The 17449-nt window shown below is 39.3% G+C and overlaps 1 non-coding gene across 1 annotated transcript; it reads left to right on the top strand.

Annotated features, from left to right (window-relative positions):
- Positions 1-16025: 16025 nt before the first annotated feature.
- On the top strand, positions 16026-16132 carry LOC128292299 (small nucleolar RNA R71). The gene has a single exon (XR_008282284.1). It is a non-coding gene; the product is annotated as a small nucleolar RNA R71 (small nucleolar RNA).
- Positions 16133-17449: the final 1317 nt, after the last annotated feature.

Here is a 17449-nt window from a genome sequence, read left to right on the forward strand (position 1 = left end):
TAGCTTTTGTTTTTAGCTATTTCGGTTTGTGGCATGTATATAGGATTTGAAGTTGTTAAAGTTACCATGTTAGTTGAATTTGTAATTAAGCTTATGTGTTTACGTAGTGACAAAATATGTATCTTGTTGATGTCATTTTTTTGGTAATGTTTTGTGCTCTTGTTATTATGCATTGTTTGGTTCGGTAACTCTTGAGAATATTTAAATATGGTATGGCCAACTTGGTAGATAGTTAATGATGATGGATATATATTAATTGCTTTATATGGGGTTTGGTATTTTGTATTTAGAGATATTGTTGTTGTTTGAATAACATATTTTTTTTTGAAAGAGTTGTCTTAGGTGAGTTGTTTTTTGTTTGCGTAAAAAATTGTGGTATCACTGAGCGCACATTGGTTAGGCACTTAGGATGGATGTTTTTAATATGTTTTAAGGTCGTTTAAGTGTGTTTTAAGTAGGTTTAATTGTTGATAAGTAAGTTGCTTGTAGTTTAAGTAAGTTCGTTTTAGTAACCTTGCATTTGAAGGTTCATTTAAGGGCACACGACCTAGAACACGGGCTGTCACATAGTTGTGTCCTACACACGGTCTCTTTACATGGTTGTGTGTTCCAAGCCAGTGTCACACACGGCTAGACATGGGCTGAGACACGGCCGTGTGATCCATACTTTGATTTGCATACGTCCGGGCCCTATTTTCAAAATTTTCTAAGTTTTCTGTTTTGATTCATATTGATCACTGGTTGCTTTTGAAGTCATTTTTGTCTCGTATATTTCATATAAAGCTCATAAATGCATGTATGATATGAATAATGGTTGTTTTGGATTTTGATTTGAAATTTAAGAAATGTATGTATAAATGAAGTTTATGTGTCTGATTTGCATAATAGTACTCAATAACCCTAACAACGGAGATTGGTTATGGGTGTTACACGATATTATCGTAGTAAGGCCATAGGAAGTTTAAGGAAAAATATAGTATAGAATTGTAAGAAATCAGAGCAGTACAGCGAAAGCATCATGGTGAACAATGTACCAATAAGAGAAATTTCAAGGATGAATTTTTTTTAGGAGGGGAGAACTATAACACCCTAAAATATAAGGGGTAAATGGAAAGAATGACCAAGTAAATGATTAGGCTTGATTTGTAGTGTTTTAGTATATTCCCTAGAGGTCTTCGGTTCAAGCCACATTTCTTCCAATTCTCTTCTTTATTTTTTAACAACTTATGATCAAAACCATACTTGAATATATATTAAATAGAGTAGAAAATAACCAAGTGTGAGAAACAACCCAATGGTTAAGCATCATTCGTTTCTCCCTTGAATCCCAAGTTAAAGTCATGCCACCCTCCCTCCATATTCTTTTAATTTTGGCAGAAAAGGGGAAATTACCACGCAACCCCCTAGGATTTCCAAACTTTAAGTATTTACTCCAATTTCTCCTAATTGGACATGAATTTGAATTTCTTTCCAACCCCAAATAGGAATTTTACTCTCTTCTCTTTATATTATTCTTTTTCTCTTTCCTTTTATCAAAATTTACATATTTTTTCTAAGAATTATTTTGCTATCCCGAATGAAAATCGGTTTCCATTAATTCGTTTTCTTCACTGGTTTTGTAATTTCTGACAATCGCATCTTGTATTTTCATCAAATGTTAGGTAAGTACTCTCGTTTTGATTTGTAAGAACTCGTAAATTCTAAAAGAGTGTTGAATCTCACAATCTCTCAATTCGATTACGAATCTTTTACGAATTGTGCTAAAATTCTTAAAAACTCTTGGTTAATCTTGAAATCCGTTATTGACTCATGTGTAAATCTTGTTTGAAGGATCCAATTTAGGTACCCTGGATCAGGTTTGAACGAGAGGGATGCCACTTAGTCTCCCAATAACAAATGTGTGTTCTTTTACAACCGAATCGAGGAAAATCATGCCTCAGAATACATGACCCCTCACATGACTATATTCCCCAATAACCCTAGGTATTTTTATTTTCACACAACCTTAGCCTGTTACACGGCCTAGTCGCACGGTCGTATACCCCCTCCACACAATCTAAGGCTTTCCACATAGTCCGGTCACACAGTCGTGTGTCCCCTATTTTTTTAAAATTTAGAGTTTTGCCCCAATTTCTCATATTTTACAGTTTTCCCCTATTTTTCAAATTTTATAGTTTTTTCTCTTACTTTACAAATTTTACAGTTTTGACTTAGAATTTTATGTTTTGACCATTTTAATCCCTAATTGATTCTCGAATTATTTTTAGTGCTTTATTTTATTTAATTAAGTCCCTGAAAAAATGAATAATGTTAGAATCCATAATGCAATTAACTAAATTATTTATATTATGTAAAAGTATGATATGTTCAATTTAATCCCTGTACATTCCTTGAATTATTTTTAGAGTTTTTCCTTGCTCAATTAGGTCCATGATATTCTCTTATTATATCTCATGATATGTGAACCTTATGTGTTTTCTAATAAAGTGAAACTATTAAATTGAAAGTGATAATATTGTTGCCGTACTACAAAGAACATGATAAGCATGTTAAGCGTTAGTGATGAATTGACTACATGTTGCATATCTACTACTAGTGTTGGTTTGTTACAATACAAAACCTGACATAGTGCATTGCATAGGGCGGGACATTGTACAAAGGAAGAGTGACAGTTTATTAAATCTACAAAAAAAGTGGTGGCTCATCCATGAAACCTAGTGGTAGTTTGTTTAATCAGCGAATATGTTGTGCACTCACAACAAGTGACAGTAACTGCAAATGTTTTTATTTAAAATATTAGTGGTTTACCCATATTTTTCTTTACAAAATGGTAGTTTAATTGCAAATTAGTGGTGGCACATTCACAATCTGGAGTGATATGGTGGATAAGTTTTGGGGAACTTATAAGTGAAGTGCGTAGCGGAGTTAGGTAGGACTTTTCTATTAATCTAAAACTGTATTGCATTCATATGCACATGTCTATAAAACTATGAATACCAAGATAGTAAAGTGAAGTGTTTTATGTGAAAAATCGTATGTTTTGTTTGTTTGTTTGTTCTTTTGTTACTGTTTTCTTGTGACTGAACTCACACTGAGCTTCATAGCTCACTCCTATTTTATTTCCATCTTTACAGATAACCTACAAAGTTAGGACGCGTACATGACATTCGGAGGGTCTTGGCTCGGATTGACCGTTTTACCATAAAATATTTTAAAATTGCTATTTGATATTTCTATTATTCAGAAACTATATTATTTTATTTTTAAATGTGGCATAGAACTTAGGTTTTGGATTTTAATTAGCATGCATGCTTTTTAAATTGATTTTAAGATATTAATATAAATATTAATTAATCATGCAAGAACTTTAGTTTTTATTAAAAATATAAACTATTATCACTTTTCCGCTACTAGCTTATAAATAAAATTTTGAAGAATAAATAAATTAACTAAGTGTTCATAAATAGTCACCGTTACAAGAAAAATGTTAAAATTAATTGGTTTTTGTTAATTATTGGGTTTGTTTTTTTTTTTTTTGAAAATAGACTAGGTGTTTTTTTAAAATAAATGAATGTTTTAATTTGACCATTTTAAGAACTCTGATCATACTAGGCCATTTCGGTGGCTGATGTAGTCTCCTAAGTTTGGGTCTAATGTCTAGGCTAAGTTGGTGTTGCACGGCCGTGTTGTTTTCACAGATTCACCCACAGCCCTGTCGCACGACTATGGCAACTTATCGACTCCCGTGTTGGGGAAAAATTTTGCCCTATTTTCACACGGCTGTATCATACGGCCGTGTTGCCTTCCGTGGTATGGGCACGACCTAAGGCACGCCCTTGGGCCTGGCGTGTGGTTCTGGAAAACCTGTGTTCAGTGTCTCAGTTAGTGGATTTAAATGTTAAAAACTACAATTTAAAGAAGTTAACACTGTTAGTGCTTGGGTTGCCTCTTGAGAAGCGCTTATTTATAGTCTAAGCTCGACTTACCTCTCTGTTGCATGGTCATGGTGGTGCAAGGAGTTTACACTCCTCATCCCTACTATCAATTTTATCAAAATAAGGTTTTAGACGAGTACTATTTACCTTGAACGTACAGAATTTGGGATGAATTACCTCGACTGTGCCGTATGGGAAAATGCTAAGTACCGTAAGAGGGATTTCTCCATTAGGTTTAGAGGTGGCAATCCGAGGGTCTGCTGCATCTAATAGTACTTTGTCTCCAACCTTAAGTTGATTTGGTGAAATATTAAGCTCATCATGGTGTGGTTTCGGTTTATCGTGTGATCTCGATTTTTGTCACTCATCTATTTCCTTGACCTGTAGCCTTTGCTCTTCATAGATGGGTCCTTTGTCGTTACTCGAACATGGCTTAGGTGTGTTCTTTGAACATGTTTCCTGCAAAGAAGGATTCACCACATGATCAATATTAGTAATACGATTTATACAATCACCCTCGATATTTGATGTGTTACTTGAATTACGAGCCTGACGAGTGATTGTCTCCTCACCCACACGAAGTTGGTACAGAACAACAAAATCAATTGGGAATATGAATTTATCAATTTTAACGAGTACATCTTCAATAATACCCCAAGGAAATCTGATTGTTTTGTCTACTAACTGAATGCTCATCCTAGTTTGTTTGGGTTTCCCAAGACCTACTTGTTTAAACATTTTATAAGGCATGATATTGATACTAGCCCCTAAATCAGCCAATTATTAACATCTAAGCTACCAATTAAACAAGGAATCATAAAACTCCCTGGTCTTTTAATTTGTTGGCTAGCTTATTCTGTAGTATGGCTGAGCAAACTGCATTTAACTCCACATGCGACGCCTCATCCAACTTCTGCTTGTTTGTTAAAAGCTCCTTTAAGAATTTGACTGCGTTTGGCATCTGCGAAAGAGCTTTAATAAATGGTAAGTTAATATATAATTTTTTAATAATTTAAAGAATTTACCGAATTGTTCGTCTGTACGATCTTTCCTTGTCGCATTGGGGTATGGCACACGAGGTTTGTACTCTTTACTTACCGTTGTTTGTTCACTGTGGTCTACCTCACCTTTGCTTTTACTTACCACAATTCCTTCCCTCGGTTTTGGTTCAAGTTCGACTAACCCTTCCTTATCTTGAATGGTAATTGCGTTGAGCTGTTCCCTTGGGTTAGATTCAGTGTTACTCGGCAAGCTACCCTGTGGTCATTCAGAAATCAATTTGGCGAGTTGGCCTATTTGAGTTTTGAGCCCTTGGATCGACTCTTGTTGATTTTTAAGTGCTGTTTCGATATTCTAAAAGCAAGTTTCTGACACTGAGATAAACTTTGTTAGCATCTCCTCAAAGCTCGGCTTCTTTTTCTGTTGGTAAGGTGGTTGTTGAAAACCCGGAGGATGTTGTGGCCTTTGATTCCCTTGACCACCCCACGAGAAGTTGGGATGGTTCCTCCAACCTGCATTATATGTGTTACTATATAGGTTATTTTGAGATCTAGAATTATTATTACCCATATATTGAACTTGTTCCTCCTCGGTGCTAGGGTTGAAGGGTTGATATTTTATATATGCTCCTCCTTCATTTGAATCGCACCTCATCACTGGATATACCTAGTAGAACCACACAAACCGTCAATCTTTTTATTTAAAGTTCTACCTAGTTAGATAGCATAGTAACTGCATCGAGGTTGAAAACATGGGCTGCTTTCGTCGGCTTTGTTCTCATGACTTGCCACTGATACTTATTCAGTGACATCTCTTCAATAAATTCGTAACCCACTTCAGGTGTTTTGTTATTGATAGTCCCACCAGCAGCTACGTCGATAAGTTGCCTTGTTGTAACTCCCCAATTTTCGGGTTTTTTGTGTTTCTGTGATTTTTAAAATTTGTGTGTGTTCTGGTTGGTTAAAATATATATTTTAGTAGGTTAGTGGGCCTTTGGAAGGCCCAAACTTAAGTTAAATCTGCGGTAGTCTTCGGAATTTTAATTTTATGAACAGGTGATGCAATTGGCGTTTGGGCTTTTAAGAGTAAAGGGTAAAGATGACACAAAAGAGTGTGGTGTAGTGGCAAGGTGGCGCCACTTAGGGACAAGGAAGTGACGCCATAGAAAGCAAGGGTCCAAGGTTCAAGTCTTGGCTCTGCAATATATTTTGGTTTTCTTTTCAATAAATCTGGAAGCAAGTAGGTGCGCTTTAAAGATTAATGTATTGGATTCTGACACAAATGAGTTGATGGCCTAGTGGTGGTGGCATGAGTTGGCATGTGAGAGGACTTTGGTTCGAATCCCTTGGCATGCAAAGGTTGATTATTTTGCTATGTTGGGATGGCAAGAGTTGGTGTTGGTTTTAAACTCTTATGATGGAAGGATCCCATATTGGGAAGCTAACATAAGAGTAGATAGAGAGCTGGCTTTAAATAGAGCAAACCATGAGGAGAGTAGGCATACCCTTCTTGGCTGATCCCTGTCGCTTTGTGACGTGCTCGTTTGGGTTGGGCGTCAGCTAAGAGTGTTTGGAGCACGGATTAACTACAGTGTCCTAACAGGTGTGTATTTCTCATTACTCTAGCAGTATGACGGCTATTTCGGGCCGCGATGGGCTGAAATGGGCCATGTGTTCCCAATAGGTCCGTAGGCCCAACTGGATAAGTTGTAGAATTTCTAAAATACCCTTAGTTTATAAAATTACCAAAATACCCCTAGTTTGTAAAGTTACTGAAATACCCTCGACTTGTAAAATTACCAAAGTACCTTCGATTTATAGAATTACCATTTTACCATCGATTTACAAAATTACAGAAATACCTTTGTAAGGTAGAATTACCGAAATACCCTTGTAGGGTAGGACTACCGATTTACCCCTAGAGGGTAAAATGACTATTTTTCCCCTCGTGCGTAAATGACTAACTTGTGTGATGATTGGGTTAGTTGACGTGGATTTATGTTAGTTATCGTTAATTCGTAAGTCTAATGTGTTAGTGATCGATTGTAGGATTATCGCGTGGGAGATATCGTCATCAATCGTCATCAACCAGGTGTGTAAACGACACCCTCCCTTAGACTGAATCGGTAAAAGCTGAAATACCGAAACATTGGTATTTTGTGAACTTGCGAGCTTGCGAGCGCTCGTGAGACAGTTGTTAATGAATATGGTGCATTTGAATGATTAGAGTTTAGAGTGTGCATTTTCGTGCACAACGGTATTTTTGGGCTTAATGGACCGAAAACGGGCCAATGGGCCAACGGGCCCACTTTGGTAAAAAGACGAGGTAAGTACTTCTAATTACTTGGTAAACGTTAGAATAACCATGAAACCTTAGCAATAGGTATTAGTTACTGAAATACCCTTATGCATGCAAAATTATGATTTTACCCCTAAGGTTATTTTTTTTCTGAAATGCATGATGTTCTGTTTCTGTATACGTATGCCATGACATATTGTTTCTATTGCATGGGACATGGGTTTATATTGATGGAGGAAGCGTTACGCGCCTCATTTGCAATCTGGTGGCCTCGCCACATGTATCTGATACGGTGACTTCGTCACAATATCCGCGACCTCATTTGCAATCCGGTAACTTCGCCACATATATATATATCTGTTCTGGTGGCCTAGCCACAATATCTGTATCTGGTGACTTCTTCACAATATCTGGCAGCTTCGCTGCAATTTCTGTGGTGTGTAGCGGTTGGGTGGGTCGAGTAGTCTCCCCACATGGTGTAAGGCTGGTATGGGGGTGTTATGGATGGCTCTGGGTTGGGATTTCTGCATTCATGATATATTTGTTCTGTATCTGCTATGGGCCTATGGGTTTCATTCTAATTTCTGTACTGGGCTAAGGCCCAGATAAGTCTGACTCTGAGGTTTGATCTGTTTTGGGATATGGTTGGGTTATATTACACACTGAGTTTACCGAACTCACCCTTTATTTTTACCTCTGCAGGAAATCCCCAACCATAGTGGGCTTGGAGCTGTGAGGGATTCGGAGTGGCCACATCATCTGGAAAGTTGGTTTTTCTATTTAGTTTATTTTTATTATTTTTATATTCTGATTTAATTTTGGGTTTTAAGTTGTAATAGGGCCACTATTTAAATTTCTTTTTTCCACTATGGTTTTATTTTCTGATTATATTTATACTATGACGAAACTGCTAGTGTTAGGCTGTGCGGGTTTTCAAAATTAATGAACGTTTTCAAAGACTCAACAAGCACAACAAATGGATAGCCTAAAGATTGATAAACTAACTTTTCATTCAACTGCTGTTTTTACAAAGACCACCCCAATCACTTAAACCAGCGAATGTATACTAAGTCGTAAGTCCATGTGACATATCAGATCTGGCCATAATGTCTGGGCCGGGTTTGGGGTGTTACATTTAGTGGTATGAGAGTCAAGTTGCAACAACTTGGCTGTGGAACGGGTCTAAAAATGAGAGTCTGTAAAGAAACACTGAATAAAGGTTTTCGAAAATTATTTTTTTTTTGGAACTTGATTATAAATTGTTTTTGAGAATGTTTCCATTATTTTATCTTTACAAATAGATGATTTTAAAGATTAAAATCGGTTTTCTAAAGTTAGGTTTTTTTAGAAGGTGGCACACCGAATCTCCAGCCCAAGTCTGTAAGTTTTCTGAGCCTTTTTGATTGTTTCTGAAATACCTGTTATATGCTTGTACAAAACCTTATCATGGTACTTTAGTTAGGGTAACTTGGAACTATAGAAACTCGATAAGTAGTGAGACCGTAGCTAGGATACCGCAAAAGGAAACAAACTCAAACTCTGAATTACTGTTATTCATAAGACATTTGTAATAAACACTGAAATATTAAACTGATTCATAAAATTCTTAATCAGATAATACGAAATGAGTACACGAGCAGCTTGTGGAAGAGACCGTGGAAGTGGCCGAGGTAATGCTCAGGCTGAATCTTTGTCTTCAGGATATGTGCCAGTAGCAGATGCACCGGTACCATCGGCAACAGAGGTAGAGTCTCATGATCGAGGTGCCGGGGACGATGCTCTGTCCCAGACAATGCTCTGAGTTTTGGAAAGGGTTGCTGGGGCAAGTACGAGAAACGAAATTTGGGGGTCTATTTCTGAGCGACTCCGGGCCAATGGAGTAGAGATATTTAGGGGCGTATCTGGTGCAGCTCCGAATGTGGCTGAGTATTGGTTAGAAGCCACAGAGCGGATTATGGATGATCTGGACTGCTCTGTGGAGCAGAAGTTGAAGGGAGCCATATCGTTACTCAGGGATGAGGCTTATCAGTGGTGGCTCACGGTGAGAGATGGAACTCCTACTGACAGTGTGACTTGTGAGCTGTTTAAGATAGCCTTCAAAGGAAAGTATGTTGGGGCTAGTTACGCGGACGCTCACCGGAAAGAATTTTTGAACCTGGTCCAAGGGAATAAGTTAGTGGCTTAGTATGAGTCTGAGTTGCTAAGACTGAGCCGGTATGCTTCTGGGATTGTCGCTACAGAGTATGAGCATAGCGTACGCTTTGATGATGGTCTGAGAGATGAACTTAGGGCGCTAATTGCTCCACAGAGGGAGCGTAACTTCGCTGTTTTAGTAGAGAAAGCTAAGATAGCTGAGGAAGTGAAGCATACAGAAAGACAAAATCGTGAGAAAGATCGGAACCGTTTTAGGAGAGATTCAGGACTTTCAGGTGGTATGTACAAGAATGTTAAGAAAGCAAGGGTAGCCAGTTCGAGCAGTACCGATGAATGCTGTTAGACCACAGGGTTGTAGGAATTGTGGGAAGATGCATATGGGCGAGTGTCGGAAACGTTCTGGTGCTTGTTTCCGATGCAGATCTATGGAGCATAGGGTTAAGGATTGTCCCCAAGAACCAGATCAGGTTCAAGTTTTAAAGCAGAGGGTCGTTCAACTAGTGAGGGGTGGACCACAGTTTCTGAGAGGACGTGGGCAAGGCAGAGGTGGTAATGGAAACGGTCGAGGAAGAGGAGCACCTGGTAAGGGTGCTGGGTTTACTGAGGCTCGTCAGCCAACGTTGGTGTATGCAGCTCGTCGCCGAGAGGAGGGTGATGCACCTGACGTCATAACTGGTACATTTTTGATTTCCAGTATGCCATACATTGCGTTGATAGATGTTGGATCTACCCATTCATATGTTGCATGTGCTATATCTGGGTCGCTGGGTGTGTGCTCTGAGGAGATCGCGAGTGGGGTATCTATACTAAGTCCTTTGGGTCACTTGGTTAGGGTAGATAAACTGTATAAAGATGTGCCTATAGAAACTCAAGGAAAAGTTTTCTCTGGAGATCTGATGGAGCTACCTTTCGGAGAATTCGATCTCATTTTGGGAATGGATTGGCTTGTTAAGCATAGGGCTACTCTAAATTGTGCTGCTAAACGAATGATGTTAAAGACCACAACGGATGAGGAGGTTTTAGTGATAGGCGAGCGTAGGGATTATCTGTCTAATGTGGTGTCAGCATTGAAAGCCAAGAAGTGGATTCGAAAGAGATGTGAGGCTTATTTGTCATTTGTTAGCCAATCGGAAACTGAGGACCTGATAGTGGATAAAGTTAGAACCGTTAAGGATTTTCAAGATGTTTTTCCAGGGGAGCTTTCGGGTTTGCCTCCGAACTGAGATGTTGAGTTTGGAATCGACTTGTTGCGTGGAACGGCACCGGTGTCCATTGCACCTTATAGGATGGCACCGAAGGATTTGGTGGAACTGAAAGCCCAAATTCAAGAGTTATTGGATAGAGGCCTTATTAGACCAAGTGTGTCTCCGTGAGGAGCACCAGTGTTGTTTGTAAAGAAGAAAGATGGGTCAATGCGGATGTGCATCGATTATCGATAGTTGAACAAACTGACGATTAAGAACAAGTACTTACTGCCGAGAATCGATGATTTATTAGACCAACTTAGAGGAGCTTCAGTATTTTCCAAGATTGACCTTCGATCTGGGTATCATCAGTTGAGGGTTAAGGAGGTGGATATTCACAAGATGGCATTCAGAACTCGGTATAGTCATTATGAGTTCATGGTTATGCCATTTGGGTTGACGAACGCACCCACGGCATTTATGGATCTGATGAATTGAGTGTTCCAGCAATACTTGGATCGATTCGTGGTCGTTTTTATCGACGATATTTTGGTTTATTCTGAAACTGAGGAGAAGCATGATGATCATCTTCGTATTGTCCTACAAGCGCTGAGGGAGAAGGAGCTTTATGCGAAATTCAGTAAGTGTGAGTTTTGGTTGAGAGAGGTAACTTTCTTGGGGCATGTTGTCTCTGCTGAAGGGATCAACGTGGACCCTCGAAAGATTGAAGCGATTCTGGACTGGAAGCCACTGAGGTCAGTATCGAAAATTCGAAGTTTTCTAGGTTTAGCTAGATACTATAGAAAGTTTGTGGAAGGATTTTCTGTGATGGCTACGCCTTTGACAAAGCTTATAAGAAAGGGAGTACTGTTTTTTTGGATTGAGAAACAACATGGATCTTTTGAGAAGATGAAGAAAGTTTTGACTGAGGCACCTGTACTGGTTCAACCGGAGTCTGGAAAAAATTTTACCGTATGCAGTGATGCATCACATGTAGGGTTGGGTTGTGTGCTGATATAAGAGGGTAAAGTGGTTGCTTATGTATCGCGACAACTTAAACCACATGAAGTTAACTATCCTACTCATGATCTGGAGTTGGCAGCAGTAATTGTTGCACTTAAGATTTGGAGACATTACCTGTATAGAGAAAGGTGTATTATATACACAGATCATAAGAGTCTTAAGTACTTACTGACTCAGAAGGAGCGGAACCTTAGGCAGCGGAGATGGATAGAGTTGCTTAAGGATTATGACTGCACGATTGAGTATCACCCAAGTAAAGCTAATGTAGTGGCTGATGCCCTAAGTCGTAGAACTGTATCTAATTTGAGAGCCATGTTTGCTCGTTTGAGTCTGTATGACGACGGTAGTCTGTTAGCAGAATTGCAAGTTAGGTCGACCTGGGTGGATGAAATTAAGGAAAAACAGTCGAGGGATGAGTCCCTGGTTTCTCAATTCTGGCAGGTTAAGAATGGGGATACTTCTGAGTTCGGATTGAACAGTGAGGGAGTTCTGTGTTACCGAGGAAGAGTTTGTATTCCGAAGGGCTCTGACTTGAGGCAAGTAATTCTGAAAGAAGCTCATGAAGGTCTGTGTGCTATGCATCCTGGAGGGAGTAAAATGTATCGTGACTTAAAGGAGTTGTATTGGTGGCCTGGATTGAAGCGAGAGGTAATGGAAGTTGTGGGAAAATGTCTGACTTGTCAGCAAGTGAAAGCTGAACATCAATTGCCTTCCGGACTTTTGCAGCCAGTGAAAGTACCACTTTGGAAATAAGAGAGAGTAACCATGGATTTTGTGAGTGGGTTACCCTTGACACCGTCGAAGAAGGACTCGATTTGGGTAATTATGGATAGGTTGACCAAATCTACTCATTTCATACCTGTCTGCACTGATTATTCACTTTAGAAGTTAGACAAATTGTATGTGGCGAAAATAGTGCAACTTCACGGAGTGCCAGTGTCGATTATTTCTGATCGAGATCCTAGATTCACATCTCAGTTTTGGAAAAAGTTGCATGAGGTGTTGGGTACGCGGTTGCACTTTAGGACAGCCTTTCATCCTCAGACTGATGGTCAGTCGGAAAGGGTTATTTAGATTCTGGAAGACATGTTGAGGGGATGCGTTATCGACTTTCGAGGCAGTTAGGAGGATTACTTACCGTTGGCAGAGTTTGCATACAACAACAGTTATCAGGCAAGTATTCGAATGGCTCCTTATGAGGCACTGTATGGGCGAATATGTCGTACACCTAGTTGTTGGACCGAGTTAGGTGAACGATAGGTTCTTGGACTGAGTTGGGGGCAGATACTGAGGATAAAGTCAAGTTGATTAGAGACCGATTGAAGGAAGCATTTGATAGACAGAAGTTATATGCAGATTTGAAGTGCAAGGAAATTGAGTACTCTGTGGGTGATATGGTCTTCTTGAAGGTTTCGCCTTGGAAGAAAATATTAAGGTTTGGGAGGAAAGGCAAGTTAAGTCCGCGATTCATTGGGCCTTATCGGATTCTTAAGCGAGCGGGTCCAGTGGCTTATCGGTTGGAGCTACCTCAAAGTTGGATAGGATTCATGATGTCTTTCACGTCTCCATGTTAAGGCGGTATCGTTTTGACCCTACTCATGTTGTGCCGATTGCAGAGATCGAGGTCCAAACAGACTTGACTTTTGAGGAAGAGCCTATACAGATTTTGGATCAAGATGTTAAGATTTTGAGGAGGAAATCAGTTCCGCTAGTAAAGGTGCTGTGGCGTAATCATGGCAAAAAGGAAGCTACTTGGGAGCCAGAAGTGGCGATGCGCCAACAATATCCTCATCTGTTTGATTCAGGTAAAATTTCGAGGACAAAATTTCTTTAAGGAGGGTAGAGTTGTAACGCCCCAATTTTCGGGTTTTCCGTGTTTCTGTGATTTTTAAAATTTGTGTGTGTTCTGGTTGGTTAAAATATATATTTTAGTAGGTTAGTGGGCCTTTGGAAGGCCTAAACTTAAGTTAAATTCGTGGAAGTCTTCGGAATTTTAATTTTATAAACAGATGATGCAATTGGCGTTTGGGCTTTTAAGAGTAAAAGGGTAAAAGATGACACAAAAAGGAGTGTGGTGTAGTGGCAAGGTAGCGCCACTTAGGGGATAAGGAAGTGACGCCATAGAGGAAGCAAGGGGTCCAAGGTTCAAGTCTTGGCTCCTGCAATATATTTTGGTTTTTCTTTTCAATAAATCTGGAAGCAAACAGGTGCGCTTTAAAGTTTAATGTGTTGGATTTATGACACAAATGAGTTGATGGCCTAGTGGTGGTGGCGTGAGTTGGCATGTGAGAGGACTTTGGTTCGAATCCCTTGGCACGTAAAGGTTGATTATTTTGCTATGTTGGGATGGCAAGAGTTGGTGCTGGTTTTAAACTATGGTGATGGAGGGATCCCACATCGGGAAGCTAACATAATAGTAGATGGAGAGCTAGCTTTAAATCGAGCAATTAAATAGAGCAAACTATGAGGAGAGTAGGCATACCCTTCTTGGCTAATCCCTTTCGCTTTTTGACGTGCTCGTTTGGGTTGGGCGTCAGCTAAGACTGTTTGGAGCGCGGATTAGCTGCAGTCTCCTAGCAGGTGTGTATTTCTCATTACTCTAGCAGTAGGATGGCTATTTCGGGCCGTGATAGGCTGAAATGGGCCATGTGGTCCCAATGGGTCCGTAGGCCCAAGTGGATAAGTTGTAGAATTACTAAAATACCCTTGGTTTATAAAATTACCAAAATACCTCTAGTTTGTAAAATTAATGAAATACCCTCGACTTGTAAAATTACCAAAGTACCCTCGATTTACAAAATTATAGAAATACCCTTGTAAGGTAGAATTACCGAAATATCCCAATAGGGTAGGACTACTGATTTACCCCTGGAGGGTAAAATGACTATTTTGCCCCTCGTGCGTAAATGACTAACTTATGTGATGATTGGGTTAGTTAACATGGATTTATGTTAGTTATCGTTAATTCATAAGTCTAATGTGTTAGTGATCGATTGTAGGATTATCGCGTGGGAGATATCGTCATCAATCGTCATCAACCAGGTATGTAAACGACACCCTCCCTTAGACTGAATCGGTAAAAGCCGAAATACCGAAACGTTGGTATTTTGTGAACTCGCGAGCGTGCGAGCACTAGTGAGATAGTTGTTAATGAATATGGTGCATTTGGATGATTAGAGTTTAGAGTGTGCATTTTCGTGCACAACGGTATTTTTGGGCTTAATGGGCCGAAAACGGGCCAATGGGTCAACGGGCCCACTTTGCTAAAAAGATGAGGTAAGTACTTCTAATTACTTGGTAAACGTTAGAATAACCATGAAACCTTGGCAATAGGTATTAATTATTGAAATACCCTTATGCATGCAAAATTATGATTTTACCCCTACGGTTATTTTTTTTTCTGAAATGCATGATGTTCTGTTTCTGTATACGTATGCCATGACATCTTATTTCTGTTGCATGGGACATGGGTTTATATTGATGGAGGAAGCGTTCTGGTAACCTCGCTACAATCTGGTGGCCTCGCCACATATATCTGTTCTGGTGACTTCGTCACAATATCTGGCAGCCTCGCTGCAATCTGGTGGCTTCGCCACATATATATATCTTTTCTGGTGGCCTAGCCACAATATCTATATCTGGTGACTTCTTCACAATATCTGGTAACTTCGTTTCAGTTTCTGTGGTGTGTAGCGGTTGGGTGGGTCGAGTAGTCTCCCCACATGGTGTAAGGCTGGTACGGGGGTGTTATGGATGGCTCTGGGTTGGGATTTCTGCATTCATGATATATTTGTTCTGTATCTTCTATGGGCCTATGGGTTTCATTCTGATTTCTGTACTGGGCCAAGGCCCAGATAAGTCTGACTCTAAGGTTTGATCTGTTTTGGGCTATGGTTGGGTTATGTTACACACTGAGTTTACCGAACTCACCCTTTATTTTCACCTCTGCAGGAAATCCCCAAACATAGTGCTTGGAGCTGTGAGGGATTCGGAGTGGCCACATCATTTGCAAAGTTGGTTTTTCTAAGTTAGTTTATTTTTATTATTTTTATATTCTGATTTAATTTTGGGTTTTAAGTTGTAATAAGGCCGCTATTTAAATTTCTTTTTTCCGTTATGGTTTTATTTTCTGATTATATTTATACTATGACGAAATTGCTAGTGTTAGGCTGCGTGGGTTTTCAAAATTAATGAACGTTTTCAAGACTCAACAAGCACAACAAATGGATAGCCTAAAGATTGATAAACCGACTTTTCATTCAACCGTTGTTTTTACAAAGACCATCCCAATGACTAAAACCAGCGAATGCATACTAAGACGTAAGTCCATGTGACACGCCAGATCTGGCCATAACGTCTGGGTTGGGTTTGGGGTGTTACACTTGTTGAGGGGTTCACGCCGTTGTAAAACATTTCCTGCAACCGTAAAGGTAACCCATGGTAAGGGCACCTTTTCAATAGGTCATTGTATCTCTCCCATGCATCACAGAGTGTCTCTAGATCCATTTGTACAAAAGAAGAGATATCATTCTTCAATTTAGCCGTTTTAGCCGGCAGAAAATATTTAAGTAAAAAATTTTCGGTCATTTATTCCCAAGTAGTGATTGACCCTCGTGGTAACGAGTTCAACCACTGTTTAGCTTTATTCCTCAATGAAAAGGGAAACAACCGAAGGCGAATTGCATCATCAGAAACACCATTGATTTTAAAAGTGTCACAAAACTCTAGGAAACTCACCAAATGAGCGTTTGGGTCCTCGTCCTGTAAACCATCAAAATGAACAAACTGTTGTATCATTTGAATTGTGTTAGGTTTCAGTTCAAAATTATTTGCAGCAACAGCAGGCCTAACTATACTTGACTCAGTTCCTGTTAAAGTAAGTTTAGCATAATCATACATAGTGCATGGAGCAGGATTCTGATTTACTGGATTAGCAGCTATCGCAGGAGGTAGCGGGTTTTCCTGATTTTTAGCCATCTCCTCAGTTGTGGTGGAAATATCGTCCTCTTGTTCTTCCTCTGTGTATCTTAGGCTTTGCCTTATTTCTGTTCGGTTTTTACGAGCTGTGCAATCGATCTCACTGCCAAAAAGTAGTGGTCCTGACAGGTTTCTTCTAGTCATACACTATAAAAACCTAGCAGATGCGAATAAACAAAAAATTAGAAAAGAAAATAAAAATTTAAATTGGAATAAAAGTAAAATGGCTAAAGTAATAAAAACCGAGTGTTCCTAATATCTTAGTTCCCCGGCAACGGTGCCAAAAACTTGATGTGATATGAATCGCGATAAGCTTTATAATTTATGAATGTCCATTCTCAAAAACTAACTATTATCACGAAAAAGGCAAGCGCACCTTATCGAACAGTAGTATAGCTTATGGCAAGGCCGGGATGTCGAACCCAAAGGAACTAAAAGTACTAGTATTAACTTTCTTTTTATTATCTAGCCTAAAAATAAAAGGGGTTTGTTTTATCTAAACTAATTACTAAACTAAGAATGCACAGGAAGTAAATTGGGGAAATAAATTTTAGGAAAACTAAATGATTTGGACACTACCTAAGGGAAAAATCCACCTAGACTTCACTTGTTATTGACTCTGAATCAGACGATTTATTCACTTGACTTGATCCGTAGAAATCCCTAAGTTATATTATTATCTCTCTCGAGACTAACAACATCTAACCCTAGGTTGAATAATTGAAATCTCTTTCTAATTAAAACCCCCAGTGTTACATTAACTCGATCTATGGATTCCCTTATTAGTTTTCACCCTAATCCAGCAAAATTATGTCACCCTATCTCTAGGCGTGCAATCAACTCCGCTTAATTATGTTAGATCTACTCTTAGACAGGGAC

Source organism: Gossypium arboreum, chromosome 4 (genome assembly GCF_025698485.1).
Source record: "Gossypium arboreum isolate Shixiya-1 chromosome 4, ASM2569848v2, whole genome shotgun sequence".
NCBI lineage: Eukaryota > Viridiplantae > Streptophyta > Magnoliopsida > Malvales > Malvaceae > Gossypium > Gossypium arboreum.